The sequence below is a fragment of the Oncorhynchus clarkii genome, chromosome 8 (genome assembly GCF_045791955.1).
Source record: "Oncorhynchus clarkii lewisi isolate Uvic-CL-2024 chromosome 8, UVic_Ocla_1.0, whole genome shotgun sequence".
NCBI classification, from domain to species: Eukaryota; Metazoa; Chordata; class Actinopteri; order Salmoniformes; family Salmonidae; genus Oncorhynchus; species Oncorhynchus clarkii.
This window is the reverse complement of record NC_092154.1, coordinates 21,813,710-21,831,714: the sequence shown is the minus strand read 5'-3', so window position 1 is coordinate 21,831,714 and position 18,005 is coordinate 21,813,710. Positions and strand designations below refer to the sequence as shown.

General features: G+C 41.9%; 1 pseudogene; it reads right to left on the bottom strand.

The window, feature by feature from the left end:
- Positions 1-490: 490 nt before the first annotated feature.
- LOC139415413 (protein broad-minded-like) overlaps positions 491-18,005 on the bottom strand; it is a 44,229-nt pseudogene continuing 26,714 nt past the window's right edge.

Sequence of the window (18,005 nt, the reverse complement as noted above, 5' to 3'; positions counted from 1 at the left end):
TGTCACACCAGATACTGACTGGTTTTCTGATCCACACCCCTAACTTTTTTTAAAGGTATCTGTGACCAACAGTCATTCTCAGTCGTGAAATCCATAGATTAGGGCCTAATTTATTTATTTCAATTGCCGGATTACCTTACATGAAATGTAAATCTTTGAAATTATTGTATGCTGTGTTAATATTTTTGTTCAGTATATTTCATAACATTATTCATATCTGCTATTTAATATTTCATACATCTCTACCACTGTACATCTTTAAATATGTAGAACAATGCTGACAGATCTTAGAGGTATAAACAACATTTACAGAGAGCATACACAGTATCAAACCTTTCCTCAATCCAAACAAGAGGTAGTATGAGACTCCCCAGGTACACACACTGGTTAATCCTGTCACGAGAAGCCTTTACCTTGTTATTACCAGTCCCAGTCCCAGTGCAGCCTGGGGAGTGATGGCTGTGGTGTGTCAGCACTGCTAGCTGATTCTCTAAGAGATATTTTTCATATCTGTCAGTACCATTGTTCTGTAACTGTGCTCCAGACCCTCCATGTACTCCAGGTAATGACTCACTCTGTAGCTCCTCCTGATGGGAAATGAGAGGAGAGAACACAACAACTCTGGTTAGTCTTCCAGTCCAGCCCTCTATGGGCATGTTGTGTGTGTGTGTGTTTGGTGAGGGGGTTGACATAGCAATATACAACCAACAACAACGTGGACTTTAACAACCTGTAATAGTACAGCCAGTGTGTGGGATGGCCTAATGTGCAATGACATTTTAACAACTTCAATTGGATCGAGGCCAAATTGCAAGGACAAAATACAGTTTAATTTGGGCAATTTGTACAGTCAGCAATTTCATTTAAGGCGATATAATTACTCTCGGAGTGATACATATTTTATGGTGATTCTCAAGTACACAGACAATACAAAATGAAAAACAGAGGAAATAAACTTTTATGGGTTCATTGGAAAGTCGATGTGTGCAGTGCAAGCGTATTCTGTTTGCTACCTACAGTACACAGCACCCAAAGGGGCGATATCTTAGCCAATGACACAGAACAACCCTGAGCAAACAAGTGCAATGCAAATGCCCTTATATTCACACTTTAAATTATGTAGTGGCAGGGGTTAAAGCCCCCAAAAATGACCTGATTGAAACTTAAGTCGATCTCAGATCAATTACCTGGGGCCAAGTAAACCTCCTTTTTATGTAAGAAAGTCATGACCATCATGCCTTTAGGGAAAGAAGATAGTTTTGTACATGTATTAAACCGTGAGTTTGACCAATTCCAGTCCCCTTGCTTAGGGGGTCCGGGTCCTCTCTGGGATCATTTTTATGTAGAAGGAGTTCTGGTGACTTTGTACTTTCTTTTTTTTTCTGTAATTTTTTTTCCTCCCCAATTTTGTGGTATCCAATTGGTAGTTACAGTCTTGTCCCATCGCTGCAACTACCGTATGGACTCGGGAGAGGCGAAGGTCGAGAGCCATGCGTCCTCTGGAACATGACCCTGCCAAGCTGCACTGCTTCTTGACACACTGCTTGCTTAACCCGGAAGCCAGGCGTACCAATGTGTTGGAGGAAACACCGTACAACTGGCGACCGAAGTCAGCGTCCATGTGTCCGGCCCACCACAAGGACTCACTAGAGCGCGATGGGACAAGGACATCCCAGCCGGCCAAACCCTTCCCTAACCCGGATGACGCTGGGCCAATTGTGCGCCACCTCATGGGTCTCCCGGTCGCGGCAGGCTGCGACACAGCCCGGGATTAAACCCGGATCTGTAGTGTCGCCTCTAGCAATGCGATGCTATACCTTAGACCGCTGCGCCACTCGGGAGGTTGTTTACTTTTTAAAAGGACATTCTAAAAAAAACATAATGAAAATAAAATTATGCTGACGCCATCTAAAATATAATTTCCACCTCCAGAAATGGTCGCAATAACATATTGGTGAAAATGATTGGACCATCAGTAGTGTAGTGCTATGTTTTATACAGGCGAGGGATCGTATTTTTTATTTTTTTGACTTCATAACTACTAAAAGTTTGTACCGACAGATTGAATATCATAAAAAAATAGGTGCATAAAATGCATCCTCCAATTGCAACGTTTGCCTATATGCCCACACATTGTCTTAAGAATGATTCATATTTTTAATACCCCCAAACACCAAGTTAGGCATACCTAATTTCAAAATAGGCCATTATCACTGTCAATAATGAATGATAATTCTTCACGTTTTACCAGTGAAATGTCCAAACTGCATCCCCATTATTTGATCTCAAGCAGTTTCATGGGAACATGTATTTAGATCTTCTTGAATAACTGTTTCATGAGCGAATTAAAGCTGGTGTTAACAAACTATTAGCAGTTCTTGTAGGCCTATTTTGTTTCAACCAAAGCATGCGCACGGTGCGCGCCGTTGAGTTTTGGCCGCATGAGGATTTTTTTTTGACTATTCAGCTTCAGATAAGAAATGACTGAGGAGATGTTTTTGGTGTAACATATTATAGGTCTACTATGCTACAGTAGACTTATATGGTATTATATTACAATCTGTTATGTAAAATACTAATGAATCATTATGTGATCTTGCGAGACATTTACTCAGCTTTATCTAACTTTACTAAACTAGCACCATTGTGAGAAGTGACATTTGTAATATAATATTAATAATAAGTGATGAGTTGGACTATTAGGCGTAGGCAACATCTTGATGAGGGTGATTATAAGCGTTTTGAGCGCCCTTCGTATCGCGGTGCTAAAAGGACGGCAGTGGTCACGTATTGTTCTGGGTTCCACTGCAGGGTGTCCGATGATTGTTATGAACATCAAGGCAGACACCCGGTGAATTTGGATGCTAGATCTCATTGGTGTGATGATAAGGTTCGTGCGTGGATCAGCTTGCCTTCATATGCAATAGAGGTGGTACGTTTCTGTAAACTAAGCACTCGGACAGTAGGGCGAGTTCAAGTGGGTCGTATAAGATCGTTTTGAGGACAAAAGTTTTAGCAACCCCTGGTAGAGTTTTCGGTCTGTGGCTGTTCTTGTTTCATCGGATTTGGCCAGCTCAAAATGGTCAATTCAATATAATTTATTTACAACTAATCAGAATATATTTTCCAGAAATAATTTTACCATGCAGCTATGTGTATTCTCAAATTGAAAAAGTAAGGTAGCGCTACATCACTGTGAACCATGTTTATAGCTTATGCGTGGTCAATATTATCAGATGTGCTATTAGCAATAAGCATTTTCACCTGTAGCCCGACTGATGCAGTATAGTGGCTATAAAATGTACCTAGGCTGAAGCAGGGGTTTGGCCATCTGCATTTTCCATTACAAAGTATGTAATTGCCCTTTAAAAACAACAATGCCCCTTTAAAAGTTCTGTTGCAACTGTCTATCTAAGCCAACTTTAGGCAACAGCTCTTACAGTGCTTTGCCCATTCATTACAACTGGTGATTAGAGATGGACTAAATAAAACCAAAAACATAAACAGTGTGATTGCTAAGGTAACTAAACTTTGCAGCTTACTACATACTACCTGTGGTCTGAACGAAGCATTTGAAGCCGAGTTCGGAGCCAATCGTAGTATCCCTGCTGCTGTGTCTACCAGATGGAATTCCATCCTCCAGCTTATTAAAGCAGTCACCAATCTGAATCAACAAAGTATTCAATACTCTACTTGAGGCCTAAGGACACAAGGAGATCTGCTTATCACCAGGGGAATGGAGACAGCTATTGGAGCTAGTGGACATTTTGGACCCTTTTGTCCGGGCCACTGCCCTTACTCAGGGGGAGAAAGTGGTGACTCAGTGCTGCCCTTCCTTGTGTACTGTCACTCAACTATCATCTGCAAAGTATACTGAGCACAAGTCGTCACCTAGTCAGTCTAGTAAAAGCACTGCAGGAGTCACTCAAATGCTGATTCCAGGGGGTGTTTGTGAATGTCAGAATGGAGCACTTGGATGAACAGGCAACAAAACCTCCATTTGGTAAGAATGTATACATTATGGCTGCACTGCTGGACCCATATTTCTGCCTGTTCTGGCTTGATCATGATGTCCTCATACCACATGAAGATAAAGCTCAATTGAAGGAGATTCTGATTGGTAGGTACAATGCATTGCAACATGCAATGTTTTCTATGTCACTTGCATTCAAATAATACCTTTTTTTCATGTACAATGTATACTGTTATAGTCTAGATCATATACATACATCATATACATTTTTTTCAGACCTTGTTTTGGCTGAGGCACGGAAAGTCACCGTTACGGAGGGCAGTAGTGGAGAAGAAGAACAACCACCACCTGCCAAAACCTCCAGACTGTTCTCTGTCTACCGCTACACGATCAGCAAGAAGAAAGGAGACAAAGCCAGGTCAGAGCAGAGATTATTCGCTACATTCAAGTATCTTCTGATGAAAATGAAGTTGACTGCTTGGATTTTTGGAGAATCCATGCAAAAGACTTTCCAAGGCTGCCACCAGTGCCCCAGTGGAGAGAGTGTTTAGTCATGGAGGCCTCATCATGCGCCCCCATCGTGCCAGGCTCAGTGCAAGAACGCTGACAAACTTCATCTTTCTGAAATGTAACCTGTCTGCAACATAAATGTTCTCTGTCTTAGGGCACAGGATGTAATTTGCTACTTGTTACAGGAAATTGTATTTCTGTTGTTAAGTATATTTTAGGGATAAAGGTCATTACGTTTGATATATAGGATACTTTAGTAGTGCAATTACTGAACAGTTGTCAGTCATTTTGGTTTACATTCATACTTGTCATTTATCTTCCCTCACCTACAGATTTTTTGTTTGTGTGACAGAATGAAGTGAAATATAGACTGTCTGCCACAAACTACCATGCACTTTAAAATGTTATGTTTGCTTTTTTCCATGTCCGGTGCAATTACTTTTATTAATGTAAACTGTCTACATTTTTAAAGGAATTGTATTTTGATTTATATAGTGCCTGATGTGCTTTCTTTCTTACAAGTATAGACTAATGAACAAGGGAGTCTCTTCAAATAATTTACAAGGTTTATAGACCTAACCCACAGCAGGCAGAAAGCCATTGCCAAAAGCGATTTGAGACTTGGCCCTAAAAGAGTTGAGACTTGACTCTACCTCAAAGACTTGTGAACATCTCTGCATAGAACACACAACAAGTCGACTAGGTAAATAGGTAAACCATTATAACATGGTGTTGTCTGATTTTGTTTTAATAACAACATTACATGGAAAAAATAGTAGTTCTGGAAAGTTACGTCCTGAGGGATGAAGTAAATGCTTTGAATTACTTTACCAGCAGCTACGAAAGGCAATACACCACTGTCTGAATTGAGTGCTGCGGCGCATTATAGACTATTTCATTCCTTTAATTTGAACATCGGAGTGTCAGAAACCATCATGCATGTCAGTTCAGTGCATACAGCGTAAAAGAGAAAATAAAATATTTGAGAATACATTTATTTTGGAATTTCATAGACCAGACATGCTTCTATCTATAATGGGCTAGGTCATATCCAAACCAGCGCCCCCAGCACCCTGCTCTAAGGCAGACCTGTTATCTATGCTCACGAGCACATTCACTTACTTGCCCTGTCAAAACAAGGAAGTGTGGTGGTGATAAATGTGGGATTAGAATGAAGAACATTCTACTTAATGGAGTGACATTTCTTCCTGCTCCTTCCTGTTCCAAGTTGATAATGGCAATGTTTGTATGAAAAGCCACCCAAATGACCAATATAATTTTCCTGAGTCTTTATCACTTGTCACCCAGAAAAGAGCTGTAAACACCATCAAATGTGCAAAAAGTGAAGAGTGAACAGATAAGAATTCATACAACAAGTTAGGTATACCAACTGTACTGTAGCCTTGCTCCTATTGTTACTGTTAGAGAGAAGCAGGGACAAGAGAAAACATTTAGGAATGCACTTTAGAAAATGTCTCAGAGCAGATAGTTGGCTGAGAACCTATGGCAGCATTGTGTAGTGACAGGCAATTTCTTTTGAATTTTGAGTAACAAAGAGAGGCTTTACTTACCATTTGATTCATGTGGCATTTGAGTCACCGGCAATGCTTTTCTACACTCTGTCTTCCACCTCATCGAGCTGCAGACTGACATCCAGAACAATTGTAACAAGTCATTTCCATTTAAATGTTTAATTGAGATGAAATATAGATGTACTAAGCAGCTGTGGATACTTACAAAACCCAACAAACCCATCTGTCTGTCTAAAACGGATCCCCTATTGTTCAAAGTGTGAACCTCAATGAACATTTACAAAGTAGCATGTTTCACACTGTCCAACTTGAACCAAGGACAATGAGGAAATTGCGTAAGCATGTTTCTGTCTAGCTGTATTTGAGGTAAAATGCAAGCTACAATTCATAACAAGAATATCTCCAGATAAGACCATGATATAATATTTTAGTCAAACTACTAACAATCTGTTGATGGAGCTGGGACTCAGTTGTTATCTCTCGTGGACAAATTCACTAGCTCTAGCTGTATGAATATGACTGTACTCTATGGAGAGTGACTCAGTGTTTCAGGGCTTTGCGGTGCCGCAGGTAGTGTGACTGACAGCCAGCCAGACTCACCTTAAGGAAGACCCGAAGGTCCTGGGTCTGCGTGTGCTGCAGGTGTTCCAGCACGGCCACACACATGTACACATGGTAGGTCAGCCGCATCACCACACAGGTGGACACGTAGTGGCAGATCTCAGACCAGTCCAGGTAGTTCCAGAAACACTGGCACGGCCAGTGCAGACACATCTGGAAAAACACCTACCCACATTAAGAATGTAAACCAGAAAATGACACAGATGAAGGGATGATATTAAGGGTTATGAATGTTTTAATCCAATCCACATGACTTGGAGAAATAAGTACTGAGGCTTTGAGACAGTGGTGTTGTGGAGCATGCTGAGTGGTTGTATGACGTCTATCATGTGCTTTACCTACTGGCGCTACAAAATTAACTGGAAAGCTTGACTCTAACCATAATTAACTGTCTTGTTTCTCTACCCAAGATACTGAACCACACAGAGGACAATCATTATTTTCAATGCATAATGTATTGTGATCAAGCTCCTATCTTGCCTAAATTAAAACAATGACAACTTCTAATTTGTTTTTGTAAGAACAGATTCATCCTTAAAATCAACAGTACACTTGACACCCTTTATAGGTCTTTCTAACTGTCTTTTCAAGGTCTTCTCAATAACAGTATTTTGAAGGGAAAGAAGTGACATTCAACTTGAACTATTCAGTCAGACAGAGCTAAGGCCAGTCCCAGACTGTTCTGCTAGCTCCTCCACCCACTCACTCCACACTGCAATTTACTCTGTATGTTTACCACAGGAGGCTGGTGAAGGGAGGATGGCTCATAGTAATGACTGGAATTAAGTGAATTGAATCAAGGAAACCTTGTGTTTGATGTGTTGAGACCATTCAATTTATTCCATTACAGCCATTACTATGAGCCTGTCCTCCTGAATTAAGGTGCCACCAGCTGCCTGTGATGTTTACAGTCTCTGAATATCTCTCCTAGCAACCCCAGATGATGTGGCATAGCTGCAGGTGCACAATAATATATTGCCATTCCTGATGGAGGTGACCTCACCTGAAGGTCAGTTTCATTAGTGATTCCTGCTTTGTCATGTTATCAAAACGTATTATGTCATAATTTCATTCATGGCAAGAACATACTGGATTGATATATAGAGGTGTGATTGGGAAGGTGGATGCAATAGTTTGCACCCAAGGACTTTAAATCTATATTGTAAACTCTTTAGCTTTAAGATACTCAGTCCCTGTTGACACATACGAGATGACAGTCGGCCTGGAACACTGAGCCAAAAGAAGATGAGATCAAAAATAAGACTTTCAAGGTGAACTCTTTGTTCGGACATGAACGTGTACGTCAAGGGAATCAAGTGTGGCAAGCCGAACAGCAGAGGGATTCTGCAACCCCAGTTCTGAGCTTCTTTATAGAGAATATGTGTGGCTGTGACCTTGTAGAACACGTATTACACTGTTTCATGAAAAATCATTTCTATTCCATTTCAATGGTTGAAACCAAGGTCAAAATAGTAATTACGGATATCCATTTGATTATAATATAATCCTGTGAAAACAGTGGAAAGTGAAAGGACATAGGGTGATATTGTACCTGGGAGGGGCTAAAACCGGACATCCTGAATCCTGTGAAAACAGCGGAAAGTGAAAGGACATAGGGTGATATTGTACCTGGGAGGGGCTAAAACCGGACATCCTGAAGGTAGAGAAGACCAGTGGCATTTCAGGCTTCAGCAGCATCTCTACATAGTGTGCTATACATAAGTAGACTGGAAAGATGCCAGACTCAGCAATCTCCATGTGGAGGTGAACCTAAAAGGCAAATGAAATAAAAAATGTACAGAGCAGAGAACTTTAACTACAAAAGCCCAGCTCTGTTGGTTATTAGGTAAACCTGTGAAAATTCAGACAGACAGCTGCTTTGTCTGATTTTCACTCCTCATTTCCCTCAAAACAACAGAATTGTCAGAGCCTGAATGCTTTCGAAGAATGCAGTATGTGTGTGTGTGTGTGTGTATGTTCACTGGGAACACAGTCAATTTGCTACTACTACTTAATTACTTGTCCCTGTTTTCTGAGGTATTGACAGGATCAATCGCATCAAATTTACAGAGGATTTATTCCACCGCTGTTTAGAAATTCTCCTTCATTGGCAACATGGTGTGCATACTCCCATCTGTCTGCATACATCCTGATTTGCATGCACTGCTGCTCGGATGGCAGAGCTATGAAGAACTATAATAATTTGTGTAAACTAGTCCACGGTAGCATTACCATTTTCAAGACATATTCTTACCCCTGAAACTCTATTAACTTCAGAGTATTCACCAGCATCTGCAGAGAGAGATTGCCGTTTCCACATTTTATGGGGACAATGGTAATGACTATGCCACCATAATCTCATCATATTCACCATTTCCATCAAGAAAACACGAGGCATTAAGAATCCCTAGTCTGCAAAGATACAAACGATAACATAACTCAAAACGTGTATGATTTGGCTCATGTTGCATAAATTGGGGCAAGAATATTTAGTATTAAAATGCAACTCATCTTACCAATGCACAGCCATACAAACAACAGTATTTCATAATAATCCAATTGCAGCAGGATTCAGTAGAAGGTCCCACCAAATGAAAGAAATGTTTATCTCCTTACATACTTTTCACATCCTCTTTCTTGATTACTCCTTAAGCTGCATGCAAATGGAAGGCAGAGAGAGACAGAGGAGAGACAGCAGAGACAACTAAGTTCTATTCGTCAGACTGGAGGCCTCTTGGTATTCAGTCCCTTCCTGGGAGAGCGAGGGGTGGGCTGCTGGACTCATCTATCCGTGGAGCCTAGCGGGCCAGAGGAAGGCCGATGTGAGCAGGGTTATAATTTCTTATTCAACTAGGCAAGTCAGTTAAGAACAAATTCTTATTTACAATGACGGCCTACCAAAAGGCCTCCAGCGGGGATGGGGGCTGGGAATAAAAATTAAAAATAAAATATAGGACAAAACACACATCCACGACAAGGGCGACACCACAACACTACATAAAGAGAGACCTAAGACAACATAGCATGGCAGCAACACATGACAGTGCAGCATGGGAGAAACACAACATGACAACAACATGGTAGCAACACAACATGGCGGTAGCAGTGTTGATTTATGACATTTGAATGTGCATTAGATGGCAACAAGCAGAAAATGCCAGGGGATGGTCTCTGAACAGCAGGAGGGGGCTTCAAAGGCCTCTGGATTTAGGTGGGGTAGGCTGTGAGAATCTCCTGACATTTTTGGGCTCAAAGGATTTGACACCTCTCACTTCAGACCTCAGTGCTAATTGAAGTTGTATCTGTTCTGTCGTAGCAAGCTTGGTAGCCTTAACTTAGCATTCAGTCCTTATAAAGTAAAATATATCATTGTAATGCATTTTTCTTCTTGGCTCTCAAAATAGCTTCAGACTAAACATTACTCACTCAGTTCCAGGTTGGATGGTGTTTCAGGTTTATGTTGCTTGTTTGCCAGAGTATATGCTGTATAGCTTGGAAATAGGAATCTTTGGTAGTAGGAATCTTTCCAGGTAATTTTGTCGAAAATCAGGTTGTAGGTTTGGAGTTTTGATTTGGAGTGAAGGTTATGTTGTGGAGGGTAGTATCCTGCATATGTCCTTGCCAAAAAATCCAAGTCTATCTAACTCTAAATCTATCTTTTTGAAAAAACATGCAGAAAATTGTGTCTCTCTCTTTCCATTTCTCCAGCCATGAGTCAAACCAGTCGTGGCAGGGTTAGGCTCCCTGCAGAGTGTCTGGTGGGGGGTGTCAAGGAGAAGCTCTAACAAAGTGCAACATCTGGGCCTGTCTGACTGCCCCCCCCCCCCCCCCTAATGTTAGGGAGAGGTCCACTACAACAACCACAGCATCGTACCTAGCGCACCACAGGTCAGTCTCAGTAGGCAGCAGGAGAGAGGGGTTACAGATTTAGGGGGCTGAGGCTGGACCCAGTGGGCCTTCTCAATGTGATTGACAGGCACGTACTGCAGGGGAGTGGAAGCGGCCAGTCATGATGCTAAACAGAGAAGTATGAATCAGAATTTAAAACAGAGCATAACCATGAGAGGTTCTTACCAGGGAATAAAGAGAGGAGTCTCGGCAGAACTACAGGTGTCACTCTGTTAAGGAAAAGGTCAGTTTCTAAACGCCTGAGTGTTCATGATGAGTCCTTGAAAAAAGACATATCTCTTCTACCTCTGAGGGAGAATAATAGAGTTATCACTTTACTGACCCTGGAATTGTCTGTGGAGGCTAAGTCAGTCCCTTTGTGATTCGTGCGGGTGTCAAACATAGATAGCTGATAAGGATACAAAGCTCCGATGTGAGTTTAGCTCTCTGTTGAGAGAGGAGCTCTTGGTAAAGCTTCACCAAAAGACAAAGGTCCTGCTCGAATTCATTACTCAATAACTTCAGATATCTCCCATACCTACAAACAAACACAAACTGACACAAATTCAACAGGGCTCTACTGATCTTATGGTGGCCGATGTCACAAAGACATCACAAAGTACGTTAGAAAATATTCAGGATTCTAGATCACACTTTGACTCATTTATTCAACAAATTATGAGGTGTGCAATCAGAACAATTAGGGAAAATGGAAGGATATAATTAGCACAAATGAGCCTTGTTTTAATGCTCTTCTGTTCATTAGCATATTGCCCAAAGACAGTATGACATATCTTAAAGGAGTTCATAGAAAGTTGACCTATTGTTCTAGAATGTCTCTGTAATACCGCTGATCACCGTATAATTCTGTAATCATTTTAGTTATGTTTATTGGTCGCTGAGTACCCTCTCTGAGAAAATGGCTGGTGCTTACTGGGGGGATTGAAACAAAGCTGCAAGGTTCAGTTAGACTTTGAGGATGCAGACGGCGTACCTGAGAGAGGTCTGAATCCCCAGCTGGTCCACAGATGACAGGCTGCCAGCCTTTACGCCGCTCTCCGATGCTATAAAACAGGCAATAAAGGGACGGGAAATTACCAGGGGTTTACACAATCGTGCTCCCCAGCCATGAATAAAAATGTAAATTCAATGACTGCGGCAAAGCAAAGAGAACGTGGCTTTGCCAAAGCTCGTTCATCTGGCGAAATGACACGAACCCTAATCACACCTCTATGTGATACACTGCAGAAACGATCAGACGAGCGATCTGTATTCATCATAGAAACCATTGCATGCTTTAATTGAGAAAATGACCTTGATGAGAGTGAAGTAAACCCGGACTGACTGCTGCAGTTCTGTGGAAACTACTCTCCCCTCCGTATTAATGTCAGCGAACCCCACTTCCTGATTGCAATTACAATCTAATGGAGATGAATGACTTCTCTCTCCTGTCTGCCATTGTTGCCTCTTGATAGATGAGCCTGTGAGAAATGCCTGGGAGAGATGTGGAGGAGCTCACAGGGTTAAGGCTCCAGAAAATGGCTCTGCTCCGCACAATGGCAGCCCTGAACTTGAGCAAATCTCTGAGCCTATTGTTGATGTCAATCACAAGCCATGACAAGAGAGGGAAGGAGAGTCAAACCACACTGGCTATGACAGCTGCTCCCCTGATGGACCATTTTGTGAGAGGAATAACTTGACAGAGGAAAGGAGAAAACAGGGCATGGGAGCGTGTGTGACTGAGGGGGAGATGGAGAGTTTTTTTCCCTTTCTCTATGATTCACCGTCCATTGTGAGCTACAGCCCAAGAGTACAGCTCCGTTCTGATGAGCATATCTCACACAGAGACTCCAGAGTCCGTTTGGCCTGAGTTAAGCAAGCGAAGCGGGGAAAGAATACATTCTGAACATATATGGTATTGATCCAGACGTCAGGACTAAAACACCTACAGGTCTCAATTAAACACGGACTGACCTCTACACCTACAGTATGTTACCAAGTCAACCATGTATTATTTCACATTGACTAACATAATTGCACAGGAACACATAAAGGAACACACATAAGGGAAGGGGTCTCACAGGTTATAATGGTATGCTATTAGCCTCTAGGTTTTAGGGAACCATAAAACTAAGCTCCACAAAAACATGAAAACAAAGATTTAAAAATCAACACCAATGCCTTAGAAATGCCAGACGATCATTGACTGGACTGAAGTTACTGAAGCAAGCTCCCATCAATAAATAATGGGCAACATTGAGGTCTCGGTGGACCCTGGAAACATTAGTGTGTGTTGATAGCATTATGAGGCCAGTTCGGATGAAAGAGCACCAAGGCACTGAGGATCCTTTGAGCTTCAAGGGAAAGTTAAATACTGTAACTAGTGATGAGATGGAGAGAATGCGCTTACAATTTTCCTGAGTGAGGCCTCCACTGAACAGGAAATAACCTGCCTTTGGATTTCTGGACAAACAGCCAGATGTCATAATGGAGCACTTTGTACAAGATAAATAATACATGCAAAATGATTATAACACTGGGGAAAATAACAATATTTGAGTTGCATTTAAAAGGTTTGGTTCTATTTAAGTGGTGGATGCTGATTTGTCCTGTCATTAGATGTCCACACAGATGAGCGACTCATCACTAATTAAAACACAGTTAATTATAGATAACAAAGCTGTGAAAGTGACAGGGATGGGAGCGTTTGTTCTATCATTTGCTCTTTACTTGTAATTAATAAAAGTGTCACCACTGGAATAACTTCAAGACAAAATTCATACAAATTTAAGATGTGATGAATTTTTAAGCAGTTTATGAATAATGAACAAGAAGTCTGCATGAAGGACTGGGAGGTCTACCGACATTTCAGTAAGGCACTTTGGGTGGGAGACTGGGAGTGGCTGTCAGGGTAATATCTCCATTGTCATTCCTTTACAAGATAAAAGGGCCCGGCGCAGGACACACACCTTTCCATATCAATTAAATGTAAAGGTCAGAGGGAGATCGTTTTCTGACATGGTATGGAAGCATGTCGACGTCATAGGGCTGCAGCATGTTCCTGCCAGGCCTGTCTTTCCTCTATGTTCCACAGACACGCCCCATGGCAGACAGTCTCTCTCTCTCTCTCGCCCACTAGGCCCAGGTAGACCCTGAGGGGCTGGGAGGGAGACAGTAAGCTCCTCAGCTCACCCTATCCTTTGTATTGTGCAGGGGGGAAGAAATGCTCTGACAGCAAAGCAGAGAGGTGCAACACAGCCTTCTCCAGTAGATCAGCCAGGACTGGTGAGAAGACAGGAAACACACAGTAGATCAGCCAGGACTGGGGACGAGACAGGAAACACACAGTGGATCAACCAGGACTGGGGCAGAGACAGGAAACACACAGTAAATCAGCCAGGACTGGTGAGGAGACAGGAAACACACAGTGGATCAGCCAGGACTGGGGCGGAGACAGGAAACACACAGTAAATCAGCCAGGACTGGGGCAGAGACAGGAAACACACAGTAAATCCGCCAGGACTGGGGCGGAGACAGGAAACACACAGTGGATCAGCCAGGACTGGGGCAGAGACAGGAAACACACAGTAAATCCGCCAGGACTGGGGCAGAGACAGGAAACACACAGTAAATCAGCCAGGACTGGGGAGGAGACAGGAAACACACAGTGGATCAGCCAGGACTGAGGTGGAGACAGGAAACACACAGTGGGTTTTAGGAACATCACAGAGGCCTTGGAAAAGCCATTTATCTTCAATGCTACATCAGGCAAGTACAAATTGTGCTGCCTTTATTATACACACAGCAGGGAAAATAGTAAGGTAATCAAGCATCTTGTTTATCTATTATATAAAGAAAGGAAGCTCTGTGTAGACATTTTTTCTTATTTCTAAGATACATCAAAAGCCTTCGTCCTGGGTGCTTATTTGTCTCTGAATAAAATAAGCAATCAGGAAGTCTCTTACTCTGTACACCGCAATCCCTTCACAACCAATAACTCAGAATGGAACTCTTTGAAGTGACATTCAGAGGAAGCAATTGAACACACAATGACATGAATAGCAACCAATCAATGACATAAACACCCTCAGAGAGTGCAACAGTACAGTACATGTTACAGTAAATTAAAATCTTATGTGGGTAAATGAGTCATCTTTACCGTCATTTACTGTTACCCAGGCAAAGTGATCATCTATACATTTGCAGTTGTAGGCAGAGAGATATTGGTTCTTCATTATCTAGTAGTCTAGCAGCACACCCAATATGGACCTATCATTTCATCCACTGACAAATGTATCATCCATTTATTCATGGGAATGTAATGGACTATCAAATGTTAACAAACTCTGGTCCCTGTCTGTAGTTTGAATATAAAACAGATGAGTTATAACCCAACAGCACTATAATTCTCAAATACAGTGTGGATTGTAGCATATTGGAATGGCAAGAACATTGAAATATGGATTTCCAGGTTTTATTGATAAACTATTCAAAATTTAAAAAAAATCCGCTCTGACCATGTGACCTGACCAGTAATAACCTGACCAGTAATATCTTTAAAAATGTTTTTATATACATAACGTCATAATATATCACCCCCATTTGCTGAGACAATGTTGGACATGGTGGTCATGACTTTACAGTATTGTCTCCTGCAGGTATCCATCCAGCTCCCATCCTTCTATGTGTCCTTGGTGGAGGCCAGGAAGGCACTTATCTCAGAGTCTACAGACAAAACCAAAATACATCACTCACTCACTGACTACCAAATGCAATCATTCATATCCTACTTTACTTTCAGGAGAGCCTATAGCCTCTATTATGCAATCAGAGCCATCTTTTATTTCAGAAACCCTGACCTTTTAAACAACATTGACATTGTGTCTGAATCTAAAGTACCACCTCACCTCACAGACATTTGTTTAGAATTTCAATTAGCCTCTCTAGCCTTAATCTCTAATGTCAACTAATGCTTGATGTTCCCATTCAGGCATTACATTTCTAAATGTATTTTTTTTCAAGGCCTCTACTGATTAAGGGGGTATTGTTTGTATTGAGTGCTTTGAATAGCCCACGTTTATATATTTACACGACAGGCAAAGCAGAACTGTAATGAAAGGAAAGGTTTTAAAGCATTAATTAACCAGGGGAGGATCCTTGGCACCAGGTGGAGATCTTGTGGCTGAATGAACAGCATTGTTCAAGAGACCCTGTCCTTGCCCCCAACTCCACAGCTAATGACAGACATGCTCACCCAAACCCTTCATATGAGAACTTCAAACAACAAAATCTAGATTCACCTATCGGAAAATTATTGCTGCATAACTAATACCCTTACCATAGTCAGGCAGAAATACACTACATAACCAAAAGTATGTGGACACCTGCTTGTCAAACATCTCATTCCAAAATCATGGGCATTAATAAGGAGTTGGTCCCCCCTTTGCTGCTATAACAGCCTCCACTCTTCTGGGAAGGCTTTCCAGTAGATGTTGGAACATTGTTGAGGGGACTTGCTTCCATTCAGCCACAAGAGCATTAGTGAGGTCGGGCACTGATGTTAAGCGATTAGGCCTGGCTCGCAGTCAGCCGACACTTGACATTGCACATGGTGATCTTAGGCTTGTGTGCGGCTGCACGGCCATAGAATCCCATTTCATAAAGCTCCTAACGAACAGTTATATTGCTGAAGTGGCTTCCAGAGGCAGTTTGGAACTCAGTAGTGAGTGTTGCAACCGAGGACAAACGCTTTTTACCATTCTGTGAGCTTGTGTGATCTACTTCATGGCTGAGTCGTTGTTGCTCCTAGACATTTCCACTTCACAATAACAGCACTTACAGTTGACCGGGGCAGCTCTAGCAGGGCATAAATTTGACGAACTGACTTGTAGGAAAGGTGGCATCCTATGACAGTGCCACGTTGAAAGTCACTGAGCTCTTCAGTAAGGCCGTTCTACTCCCAATGTTTGTCTATGAAGATCGCATGGCTGTGTGCTTGATTTTATACACCTGCAACTAGTTTCAGGACTTCCTCTTCTTTACGTTAAGCCAAGGGGTGCGAGTAGAAGATAACTGACCTTCTGGAGGGCCCTAGGGGGAAGTCTCCTCTCCGATAGTCCTCCAATCACACTCATACGCACCAGGATGTGGTTCCTCTCAACAGACAGACCATCAATGATGAAGATGGGGGAGGGGATACAAAAATGTGAGGAGAAATTAGGTGATCTCTAATTCATAAACAAAACTGCCGTGTATGCAGGCACATTTATTTCGTGACCAGACAATTCACAGCATTTCAATTCATGACCAGTCACAATATCCATTATGGAGGCATTCAAAAGACACTTTTGGAAATGGCCTTTTGTTTACGCTTTATTTCATTTTACTGTGACAAGGCAAATGATCAATTTCTCATTTTGTCGTGATTAGACTACCGGTGGAACCACAGCCTGTCATAACATTATGAGGCACAGGAAAACAAACAGCTTTTCAAATACACTTCACCAGACAATGTATCGGTGATGTTGTCCTTCTGACATTGCAACAACATGTCGTAAATGTTGTACTGTGACTTCAGATGCAGGAGGGAGTCTAGGTTGCAGCATCACACACTTAGTAATCTGAAAGTACATGAAAATACATAGATAAACAAATGTCACTTCTCAAGGACATACAATTACAGATCGTACAGACTTATAAAATTAGTTAACCATTTGATTTAGAGTGCTTGCTCTGAAAACCCATTGGGTCTAGCTGCCTACTGCCTTCAGACCTGTAATGGACGGTATGTTGTATTTTTTCCCAGGTCTTATAAAAGTTATTATTCGTTTCCGCTCGCCTGCCTTATTGCCTTGTATATCAGCAGACTCCACAGAGGGCCAAGCCAGAGTGCTTTGCATAATAGGGAGAAAGAATCTCTAACTGAATTGTGGAAATAGATTTCAACATTAACGCAGCAGTTGAGAGTAATACATCATGAAAGCGGATGCAGGCGGGATGTGACGGGGACATAACAACGGTGACATAAAACAGGCAGGTGGAAGTGAGCAGTAAAACAGGACAACCCTGCGTGTCATTGTTAAGTGACAGATATTTCCCTCCCTAATGGCTAATAATGATGGGATTTACTACCGAGCAGTCTGTTCATATCAGCCTTGTCTCTTTGCTGTGACAGTAACACAAGCCCATTTTATAGGGTTTGGGCAGCAACACAACATACTGAAGCTGTAATCAACCAAAATTTGCACAGCTGGGACCAAAGCAATCTTGGGACACCTGGAAGCAATTCAAGATAGCATTGTTTCAACACAGACACCAAACTGCAGGAATGCAAGTTATTGTAAACAGGAAAAAATACCAGTCCTAGAACAGAAAGAATTAAACTATTCTAATCATTAACTATAAGTGAAAGATTCCGTAGAAGCCAGTAAACATTACACATGTTCGTCCTGCATTCAGGGAGTGAGGAGCTCCATATTTGT